Source organism: Clarias gariepinus, unplaced genomic scaffold, assembly GCF_024256425.1.
Source record: "Clarias gariepinus isolate MV-2021 ecotype Netherlands unplaced genomic scaffold, CGAR_prim_01v2 scaffold_31, whole genome shotgun sequence".
Lineage (NCBI taxonomy): Eukaryota > Metazoa > Chordata > Actinopteri > Siluriformes > Clariidae > Clarias > Clarias gariepinus.
In genome coordinates this window covers 248844-261372 of record NW_026520998.1, presented here as the reverse complement: position 1 = coordinate 261372, position 12529 = coordinate 248844, and positions in this window count along the sequence as shown.

The following is a 12529-nucleotide window of genomic DNA, read 5'->3' as shown; positions in this document are numbered from 1 at the left end:
GCTATACAAATAAAATTGAATTGTTTGCCATTATAAATATGAAATTCACAGTGGTTCAATGTTATGAATCAGACAGATGAACAGACTGGTACTGGATTTATTACAACCCCGTGAAACAAACAAATGAGTGCTGGGCATTACTCTGAGACAGGAAACAGGCAAATGGCATAAACAAGGCATTACTTAAAAATGTGAGGCAGGCAATGGTCAAGAGACTAATCAAAACAGTTAGACTGCCAAAGCTTGGACTTGTAAGAGACAGAGCTGGCGTAAGGCTTCACAGAGTAATACAAACAGTCTGGGTCATTTAAGGGGAGTAGTGTGATTGTAAACAAGTGGGTGTCATTAGTTATAAAAAGACTTAGAGCAGGGATAGGAGGTGATGTGGTGCATCGCAAGACAATTCAATTCAATTTTATTTGTATAGCTCTTTTAACAATTGACATTGTCGCAAATCAGCTTTACACAATCAAAATAATTATTTAAGTTTGTATGAAATGTTAATGTGTATGAATTAAAATGATAAGATTGTCCCTGATGAGGAAGCGAGGACGACAGCAACAGTGGCAAAGAAAAACTCCCTGAGATGGTACTAGGAAGAAACCTATCCCAAGGGAACCCATCCTCATCTGGGTGAAAACAGATAGCAGGGATTGATCTGCATTTATACTGTGTCAGACTGGAAGTACAGTATAACAGGAGATGGGTTTAAGTTAAAATGGAGTCCAGTTTGTTCCTGGAGCCCTGGGTAGACTGTGGGAAACCCCAGTCCTGAACTATCGTTCAACTGCGGTCACAAGTTCAATTCAATTCAATTAAATTTTATTTATATAGAGCTTTTAACAATGGTCATTGTCTCAAAGCAGCTTCACAAAAATGAAAAAAAATCATTTTTTTATTAAAATAATAATAATAATAATAATAATAATAAATTGTGTATGTGTGAGAAAAATGTGTCTAGATAATAATGACATGAATTAATGAAATGTCTCTGATGAGCAAGCCAAGGGTGACGGCGACAGTGGCAAAGAAAAACTCCCTGAGATGGCAATAGGAAGAAACCATGAGAGGAACCAGACTCAACAGGGAACCAAGCCTTCAGTGAAAAGCTGTCTGCATCAGCCGAGGACAGGACCGTCTTCGTGGAAAAGTGGAATCATAACCAGTCACCACGCGCATCCCAGGCAGACCGCACGGGGCATCCATGCGACGTGTTCTCCAACTAGAAGCAGGACACCAGGACGATTCAGACAGCTCCAGAGGGCAGGGGCAGTCTGGATCACTGGCAGCTCAGAAGTTCAATTCAATTCAATTCAATTTTATTTATATAGCGCTTTTAACAATGGTCATTGTCTCAAAGCAGCTTCACAAAAAAAATTAAAGAATTTTTTTTTTTCTAGAAAAAAAAGAAAAGAAAATATTTGGAAGTGTGTATGTGTGAGAAAAATGTGTCTAGATAATAATGAAATGAATGAATGATGAATGAAATGTCTCTGATGAGCAAGCCAAGGGTGTCGGCGACAGTGGCAAGGAAAAACTCCCTGAGATGGCAATAGGAAGAAACCTTGAGAGGAACCAGACTCAACAGGGAACCCATCCTCATCTGGGTGATAACAGATAGAAATAACATCATGTGTGTTGTGCAGGTGAAAGTTCAATATAACAGAAGTTGTGTAGAATGAGTTCAGCAGTAGGTGCAGAGGGCAGATGGGGTCTGGATCACTGGAAGCACAGGAGCAGGATGGTAGCTCCAGCCATCATAAAGCAGAATCTAGCTGGAGCAGGTCCTTCTCAAGATGCCTTAGAAACCTTGCAGGGTTGGCCTTTGTCTACTAAAGCTGGCACAATCTCCAGATGCCTCGGGATGGGTAGAAAAATACAGAAAAGATGGAGAGAATTAGCGTAGTTGCCATTCAGGATAGATGTACTGAAGTATGAGGTTATGGGATGAGTTACGCGTATGCCAGAATAAAGAGATGCGTCTTGAGTCTACTTTTGAATTGGGAAACCGTGTCTGCTCCCCGAACACTGTCTGGAAGGCTATTCCAAAGCTTTGGAGCCAAATATGAAAATGCCCTGCCCCCTTTTGTAGATTTTAAAATTCTGGGAATTACCAGAAGTCCGGAGTTTTGTGATCTTAAGGGACGTGGTGGATTATAGCGTATCAAAAGACTGGTTAGGTATGTGGGAGCTAAACCATTTACAGCCTTGTATGTAAGTAGTACTATTTTGTAATTAACTCTAAATTGAACAGGTAGCCAGTGCAGGGATGATAGTATAGGTGTTATATGATCATATTTTCTGGATCTAGTGAGAACCCTGGCGGCTGCATTTTGGACTAACTGTAGCTTGTTTATTGAGGATGCAGGACAACCACCTAGTAATGCATTACAATAGTCCAGTCTGAGGTCATGAATGCATGAACTAGCTTTTCTGCATCAGATACGGATAGGATACTTCTAAGTTTGGCAATATTTCTAAGATGGAAAAAGGCTGTTTTTGTGATATTGGAAATATGATTTTTAAAAGACAAGTTACTGTCTAATATCACGCCCAGGTCTTTTACTGTTGAGCTGGTAGTAACAGTACATCTTTCTAAACGCAGGCTGAATTGTGAAAGCTGTTGTGTGCTGGTTTTTGGGCCGATGAGCAATATCTCTGTCTTATCTGAATTTAGTAAAAGAAATTTTCTGGATCTAGTGAGAACCCTGGCGGCTGCATTTTGGACTAACTGTAGCTTGTTTATTGAGGATGCAGGACAACCACCTAGTAATGCATTACAATAGTCCAGTCTGAGGTCATGAATGCATGAACTAGCTTTTCTGCATCAGATACGGATAGGATACTTCTAAGTTTGGCAATATTTCTAAGATGGAAAAAGGCTGTTTTTGTGATATTGGAAATATGATTTTTAAAAGACAAGTTACTGTCTAATATCACGCCCAGGTCTTTTACTGTTGAGCTGGTAGTAACAGTACATCTTTCTAAACGCAGGCTGAATTGTGAAAGCTGTTGTGTGCTGGTTTTTGGGCCGATGAGCAATATCTCTGTCTTATCTGAATTTAGTAAAAGAAAGTTATTGGTCATCCAATCTTTTATGTCCTGGGCATACTCTGTTAATCCAGACAACTTGGGTATTTCATCTGGTTTTATGTATAATGTATAAATGTATAATTGGGTATCATCAGCATAACAATGGAAACTAATCCCATGCCTTCTAATGATGTTTCCCAGGGGAAGCATGTAAATTGAGAACAGGAGAGGTCCTAAAACTGACCCTTGTGGGACCCCATATTTCACTGGCATTACATCAGACGGTACTCCATTTAGATCTACAAAATGGTATCGATTAGACAGGTATGATCTAAACCATTTTAATGCCTGCCCCTGAATACCTATATGATTTTGTAGGCGATCTATGAGAATATTATGATCTATGGTGTCGAATGCAGCAAGTAAGACTAGTATTGAGATGCAGCCTTGGTCTGAAGCTAAAAACAAGTCGTTTGCAATCTTAACTAGTGCAGTTTCTGTACTATGATGGGGCCTGAAACCTGACTAAAATTCTTCTAGGATCTTGTTTTCCTGCAAGAATGTGCATATTTGAGCTGATACTACTTTTTCTAATATTTTTGATATGAACGGAAGGTTTGAAATCGGTCTATAATTTGTTATTTCATTCGCGTCCAAATTAGATTTTTTAAGAAGCGGCTTAATAACTGCCAGCTTCAAAGGTTTAGGGACGTGACCTAGATATAATGAAGAATTAATAATGTTTAGAAGTGGCTCTCCAACTGTAAAATCTGGTTGGTATTGGGTCTAACAGGCACGTTGTTGATTTAGCTGAGGTGATAAGTTTATACAGCTCTTCCTGTCCTATACCTGTAAAGCACTGAAAATCTAAATGTGAAGCTCTAGGCTGAACTAGATCATGAGATGCTATTAGAGGTTGAACCTCTGTTATTTTCTTTCTTATGCTATCGATTTTTTCATTAAAGAAGTCCATAAAGTCTTCACTTCTAAACTGTGATGGGATACTCTCTGCAGGCATCTTAGGTTTTGTTAGGCGGGCTACTGTACTAAATAAGAACTTGGGATTGTTTTGGTTTCTTGCTATCAGTTGGCTAAGATGCTCGGTCCTAGCGGTTTTTAGAGCCCGTCTATAGCTGCACATACTGTCTTTGAACGCAATTCGAAAAACTTCTAATTTAGTTTTTCTCCATTTTCGCTTAAGGTTACGGGTTGCTCTCTTTAGGGCGCGAGTATGACTATTGTACCAAGGAGCAAGTGTTTTATCTCTGACTTTTTTTAATCTGATGGGAGCAACAGTGTCTAATGTACTGGTAAAAATAGTACCCATGCTGCTAGTCACTTCATCTAGAAGTGACATGTATAGCTCAACAGAGAGACAGGTAGAGGGAAAAATGGAGAGGAAAAGAGAGAAGAGGAGAGAGCAAAAGAGATGAAGAGATGGCAGTTAGGTATGGTCAGGGTTAAACAAAGCATAATATAAATGTATATTTAGTGTAGAGTGCAAGCAGGGACTCCAGTAGGACTAACTATGACAGCATGACTAAAAGGAAGAGCCTGAAATGTAAAGTAAAGTCCAATCATGTCACCATCAACAAACCTGAGTGATCAATGAGAGTGGGGAAGACAGCATCTAAACATACCCGTTCACCGTAATACTCTACGTCCATGAGTCCCCCAGATCTGCTTCTTTACTTAAGGCAAATCTATTTACAAAAATGCTTGGCTAAATAAATAGCCTAATTTTTAGCCTAGATCTAAACACTAAGGCTGTGTCTGAGTCCCGAACATCCATAACTTTGGGGCTTTGTAAGAAAAAATCTGCCCCCTGCTGTGGTTTCCATAATACGTGGTACTGACAAGCAGCCTGCATCCTTTGATTGAAGTAGGCATGGTGCATTATAAGAGACTAGCAGTTCACTCAGATACTGCGGCGCGAGACCATTTAATGCTTTATACATCAAGAGTAGTATTTTAAAATCGATGCGAAATTTTACAGGGAGCCAATGCAGTGAAGATAAGATAGGTGTGATGTGCTCATATCTCCTGGTTCTAGTGAGAACTCTCGCTGCTGCATTCTGGCCTAACTGAAGCTTACTTATGCACCTAGTTGAACAACCAGACAGTAAGGCATTACAATAGTCCAACCTAAACGTGATAAAAGCATGAACTAGTTTTTCTGCATCATTTAGTGACAATATATTTCTTATCTTGGCAATATTTTTTGGGGTGAATGAATGCTATCCTGGTAATAACTCAACTTTAGTAAACTGATTTTTATTGTCTGGTTTTGCTGAGATGTATAATTGTGTGTCATCAGCATAACAATAAAAACTAATACCATGCTTTCGAATTATGTTGCCCAAGGGAAGCATGTAAAGGGAAAAAGCAGTGGGCCCTAAACTGAACTCTGTGGAACACCAAATTCCACTTGAGAACATGCAGAATAGTCCCCGTTTAAATCCACAAACTGATAACGATCAGTCAAATAGGATCTGAGCCACAAAAGGGCCGTTCCCTTAACTCTTAATGTCAAAAGCTGCACTTAGGTGGAGTAACACAAGTATAGTGATGCAACCCTGACCAGAGGCCAATAGGAGGTCATTTACTACTTTAATAAGTGCTGTCTCTGTCCTGTGATGAGGCCTAAATCCTGACTGATACAGTTCGTTTATGCTATTTCTATGTAGATATGAGCATAGCTGCTGTAATACTACCTTTTCCAGAATTTTAGAGATAAAGGGGAGGTTTGATATCGGAAATTGGAAGGATGACAGGGGTCGAGGTCAGGTTTCTTGATTACTGGTTTAATAACTGATTTAATATAAAGAATTTAGGAACATACCCACTGCTGAGTGAACAGTTAATTACTTTCAACAGGGGTTCTGTTATTGCTGGAACTATCTGCTTAAGAAAATGTGTTGGTATAGGATCTAATTCACAGGTTGACGATTTTAGAGAAGAGATGAGTGATATTACTTCACTCTCTTCAAGGGGAGTAAAGGATTCTAGGTACTAATGTAATGTGATTAGTTTATCATCTGTATCACTTAAATTGTCTGGTTTCAAAGCCTGAATTTCTTTGCCTAATATTTATGAATTTGTTATTGAAAAAGTTCATGAAATCCTCACTTCTGTGTTGTTGTTGTTGTGGAGATTTATGCAGTGGTCTTGTTTTTAGTTAATTTAGCTACAGTATTAAATAAAAATCTAGGATTATTTTAGTTATTTTTTATGAGAGCGGAGAGATACAATGATCTAGCAGCACCGGGAGCTATTTTTTTTTTATAGTTCAGGGTGCTCTCCTTCCATGCTATTTGGAATACTAACAATTTAATTTGATGCCATTTGTGTTCTCATTTCTGAGCGGTTTGTTTTAGAGTGCGTGTGTGGTCATTATACCAAGGAGCAGGTTTCTTATCTCTAATCATTTTCCTTTTAACTGGAGCTACATTATCTAAGGTACAGTATAACAAAATGACTAAATTTTATATATAACTAAATATTCAGTCGCCTGACCAAGTTCTGTGGAGTCAGATGGCGATCCAATTAAAGGTGATAACTCTGGGAGATTATTGATAAAGCTCTGTGTGGTATTTGATGTAAATGTACGTTTAAAGACACCATTCACCTTTACATCTAGGGGCAATCGATCTTAAATAAATAACCTACTTGCATGTTATTGTGTAGACGGCATAAACCAGAGAACTTAAAAGACAGGAAGCCATGGAGGCGTGGGTAATTTTTTTAGGTGCCCATGCTTCAACAACTTCACATGTATGTGAAATTATTAAAACATTTGTTTGAGATTTGTTTTGAGTCACGCTATTCCTGTGTAATGCACTTAAGCCAACACCGTGCTCTAATTTGATAATTATTACTATTTGTGGTAGCTGTTAGTGAAACGCTCTCTCTTTCTCTCTCTCTCTCTCTCTCTCTCTCACTGTCTTCATGTTGTTTGCTATCTCCCTAAATAAAGTACAAGTTTATGCTCAATAATATGAAAGACTGTACAAATATTATTGTAATAAGGGCTCCACTGCATCCCAAATCAGACTCTACATAAAGAATGCATTATAAATAGAAACTGCTCTACATGCCTTTGTGGTGTCTGTCGCCCTGTAGTGACACCAAGTGGGACAGATCAGGCAGCCATTTGTTAACAGTTAATAAAATTACACTCAATACAAACCAGAGCTTCTTTCTTTCAAATACAAACATTGCAAATCAGTGTGTAACTTTTTTTTTATAGAAGTCTATGTAGCATAAGTGTATTTTTTTATAATCATTTAATGTGACAAACACACACTCCTATTATTATTATTATTATTATTATTATTATTATTATTGATATTTACAGTCAGATTGATTAACAGGAAGATCTCAGAAACAAAATATGTATATGCCTTTCTCCTGTTACAGCACTTGTTCTCCCTCCCTCTCTATTGTTTTTTTCGGGAATCAGTGTGCTTATACATCAGTATGTACCAAACACTCGATCTCTGTGCCATTGTGAAATATTACTTCTTTTCAGAAAATGAAATGTAAACAAACAAAAAAACCATCTGTCTCTACTCTACTCAACCTTTAAATTTTTTATGTCAAGAACAGTCATTTGTTTAAACATTTCAATGCAAATCAAACTGTGTATGCATTACGTAGCCCAGATTTGGCAGCTGTGCCATGAGATATGATAACATTTATAGGAGCCATTATACAAGGCTTTTGTGGGGGACAGCAAAATAGGAGGTTATGAGAGTGCTTGTGAGACACAAGGGAAGACCTTCTCTTTGGGAGATAGCATGGGTTTATTAATTGGAAATAGATAGATAGATTGACGTAGCTTCATGTCTTTTAATCACTACCACGAAAGTTTCTCATTTGTATCAGTGTCTAAATTATACACTTTTTTAAAATTCTAACAAAAATAAATAAATAAATATAAAACAATAGTTTAATATTATTGGACTTTTCCAATTTCGCCTTTTTCCCGTTTTTGCTTTTTGGAGAACATGAGTTTCTTTGTTTAAGAACAAGAAGCGAAATCCAGCTCCAAACAACAGAACTTAGACTCAGGTATACTATAATAACTAATATTCAGCTTGTTCTGTGTGTGGAGTGCAGGATGTTTAGACATTCTTTCTCCGTCGTCAGTGATAACTTTATTTGTGATAGGTGTGTATTAATTAAATTCAATTAAATTTTATTTGTATAGCGCTTTTAACAATTGTCATTGTCGCAAAGCAGCTTTACACAATCAAAAGAATTATTTTAGTCTGTATGGAATGTAAGTGTGCATACATCAAGATGATGATTGTCTATAATCTATATAATAAGCACTCTGATAGAGATGATATTAGTGTTAAAGGAGTGCATCCACTACTAGGAGGGGATTAGTCCAAGTACTGGAGAAACAGATACGTCTAGAGTAGTCGTTTAAAGATCGTCAAAGTCCCTGCTGTATGGACATCTAGAGGAAGTTCCTAGACCACCTAGGTGCCAGAACAAAAAAAAAGTCTGAGAGATGGTGGGATGAGGCGAGCAGTGCTGGAGGATTGGAAGGAATGTGGTGCAGTGCGTGGTGTGATTAGAGCAGAGAGGTAAGTAAGTGCTGGGCCATTTTTAGCTTTGTAGGCAAGCATCAGCATTTTTAATTTGATGCAGGCAGCTGCAGGAAGCCAGTGCAGGGAGCGGTGGAGTGGTGTGGTGTGGGAAAACTTGGGAAGGTTAAAAACGAGACGTGGTGCTGCATTCTGGATCAGTTGCAGAGGACGAATCGTGGACAGAGGCAGGCCTGCCAGAAGTGAGTTGCAGTAGTCCAGTCTAGAAATAACAAGGGACTGAACAAGCACCTAGATAGCCTGTGAAGAAAGAAATGGTTGATTCTTCTGATATTTTAAAGAAGAAATCTGCAAGAGTGAGTAAGGTTAGCGATATTTGGAGAAAATGACAGATGATTGTCTACGGTTACCCCAGAATTGCGGGCGGTGGCTGAAGGAGTGATTTGATTGTTGTCCAGGGATATCACAAGGTCTTGACATGGGGATGAGTCATAAGGAATGAATAACAGTTCAGTTTTACTCAGATTGAGCTTTAGCAGATGAGCTACCATCCAGAATAAGATGTCTGCCAGACATGCTGAGATCCGGGTGGAAACCTGAGTTTCAGATGGAGGAAAGGAGAGAATAAGTTGGGTGTCATCTGCATAACTAAGGTATGAAAATCCATGCGATGATATGACCTTACTAAGAAATCGGGTATAGAGGGAGAACAAAAGAGGACCAAGTACTTTTTTTATTCAGATTGGTTGGAATCATTAAGGTTGTTCTGTGAGAGATAAAGAGACATTTGGTTATCAACAGTCCTTTAAGAATTTTGGAAATAAAAGAAAGAAGTGATACCGGGCGAAAGTTGTTAACTTCTGATGGGTCCAGGCAGGGTTTCTTGTGGATGGGAATAATTCTTGCCTTCCTAAAAGCAGCAGGAACATGACCAGATGATATGGAATGGTTGATGATAGTTGTGGTGAAGGGATGGAGGTCTCGTGAGATGGCCTGGAGCATTGTGGAAAGGATTGGGTCTAATAAACAGGTGGTGGGGTTAGATCAAATTCAAATTCAAATTTTATTTGTCACATACAGCACACATTTGTCATACACAGTACGATATGCAGTGAAATGCTTAGACAACTGCTCGTGACCTAAGAATATGAATAGGAAATAAATATGAAAATTAAAATAAAGGGTAAGTTTAACTAGAGAAGAATAAAATAAAAATATACAAATAAAAGTTAAAAATAAAATATCTGTACACAAAATACACAATATAGAAAATATATGGAAAATATATGAAAAAATGTAAAACAATAAGAGCAGCCGAATAAATGGTAATAAAAGAATGGTTATGTCCATGGTTGCGCAATCCACATATTAAAAGTGACTTGTGCAGTGCAAATATGCTTGAAGTGATTTGTGCTGGAGTGATTTGATGTGATTTGATTTGATGACCACGAAGTGTAGTTGTGCAGTGGCCAATAGTGTAAACAAATGTCCAGAATGTCCAGTGTGTGTGTAAAAACCATATGTGTGGGTCAGTACTGTGTGGTGGTGTGATTGTGATTGAGAGACTGTATTGCCTGCGGGAAAAAGCTCCTCCTCAGTCTCTCTGTGTTGGCCTTCAGGGAGTGGAATCGCTTTCCTGACCTCAACAGAGAGAACAGTCCATTGTTGGGATGGCTGAGGTCCTTCACAATCTTTCTGGCCTTGGTCCAGCACCGCTTGCTGTAAATCAAGTGCAGGTCAGGGAGCTCGGTGCGGATGATGCGCTCAGCTGATCGCACCACCCTCTGTAGAGCTCGTCTGTCCTGCATGGTGCTGTTTCCAAACCAGGTCGTAATGTTTCCCGTCAGGATGCTCTCTATGGTACAGGAGTAGAAATTCCTGAGCACCTAAGAGGGCAGTCGGAAGTCTCTCAAGCGTCTGAGGTAGTAGAGACGCTGTCTGGCCTTTTTCACCACAGTGTTGATGTGACAGGACCATGACAGGTCCTGCGTGATGTGAACACCGAGGTATTTGAAGCTGTCCACTCTCTCCACTGGGCTCTCGTTGATGACGGGGGTCTGGTAGTTCCTCTCCTGCTTGGTGCTGAAGTCCACTACCAACTCCTTTGTCTTACTGACGTTTAGAAGGAGGTTGTTCCTCTGGCACTATTCAATTCAATTCAATTCAATTTTATTTGTATAGCGCTTTTAGCAATTTTCATTGCCGCAAAGCAGCTTTACATAGTCAAAAGAATTATTTAGGTTTGTATGAAATGTGAATTTGTATGAATCAAAATGGTCAGTTTGTCCCTGGTGAGCAAGCCGAGGGCGACAGTGGCAAGGAAAAACTCCCTGAGATGGTAATAGGAAGAAACCTTGAGAGGAACCAGACTCAACAGGGAACCCATCCTCATTTGGGTGAAACAGAAAGCAGTAAATGATCTGCATTTATACAGTGTGTAGGGTGGGAGGCAGTTCAGCTATAATAGCTGATGTTAATTGATGTTAATATGGAGTCCAGGTAGTTATTGAAGACCCAGGTAGACTTGTAAGAAGTTCCAGTCATGAACTATCGAACTGTCAAGTCCCCAGAGAAACAGTTGACAACACCAGTCAAGGCCAGAACCATTTTCTAGGTAGAGAGAATCATTCCCAGACACCAGACGCATCCCAGAGAGACACACGGGGCATCCATGTGACGAGATCTTAGCCAGAAGCGGGGCACCAGGATGGGTCAGACAGGTCCGGAGAGCAGAGGGAGTCTGGATCACTGGCAGCTCAGGAACGACATGTGTAGCTCGACAGAGAGAGAGAGAAAGAGTGAAAGGGGGGGACAGGAGGAGAGAGGAAAAAGAAAGAGGGGGGGAAAGAGAAGAAGAGGAGAGATGGCAGTTAGGTATGGTCACAGTCACACAATGTATAATGTGAATGTATATTAACTGTAGAGTGCAAGCAGAGACTCCGGCAGGACTAACTATGACAGCATAACTAAAAGGGAGAGCCAGAAGGAAACACAAACATAAGGGCTTCCTGACATGTAAAGCAAACAATCACCTCACCGTCAGCAAACCTGAGTGATCAATGAGAGTGAGGAAGACAGCATCCAAACATACCAGTTCACCATAATACTCTACGTCCATTAGGCCCCCAGATCTGCTCCTTTACCTAAGGCTAATCTATTTATAAAAATGCTCGGCTAAATAAATAGGTTTTTAGCCTGGACTTAAACACTGAGACTGTGTCTGAGTCCCGAACACTATTTGGAAGACTATTCCATAAATTTGGGGCTTTGTAAGAAAAAGCTCTGCCCCCAGCTGTATTTTTCATAATACGCGGTACTGACAAGCAGCCTGCATCCTTTGATCGAAGTAGGCGTGGCGGATCGTAAGACACTAGCAGTTCGCTCAGGTACTGCGGCGCGAGACCATTTAATGCTTTATATGTCAAGAGTAGTATTTTAAAATCAATGCGAAATTTCACAGGGAGCCAATGGAGTGAAGATAAGATAGGGGTGATGTGCTCATATCTTCTGGTTCTGGTGAGGACTCTCGCTGCTGCATTCTGGACTAGCTGAAGCTTATTTATGCATCTAGCTGAACAACCAGACAGTAAGGCATTACAATAGTCCAACCTAGAGGTGATAAAAGCATGAACTAGTTTTTCTGCGTCGTTTAGCGACAATAAATTTCTTATTCTGGCAATATTTCTGAGGTGAAAGAATGCTATCCTCGTAATATTATCTACATGTGCTTCAAATGAAAGGCTGGAATCAATAATCACACCAAGGTCTTTCACTGTTGCATTTGATGGAACAGAAAGGCCATCTAAAGTTACGGTATGATCTAAAATTTTACTCCTAGCTGTATGCGGTCCTATGACTAGAACTTCTGTCTTATCCCGATTTAGCAGAAGGAAGTTAGTTAGCATCCAATTTCTTATGTCCTGCACACATTGCTCAAT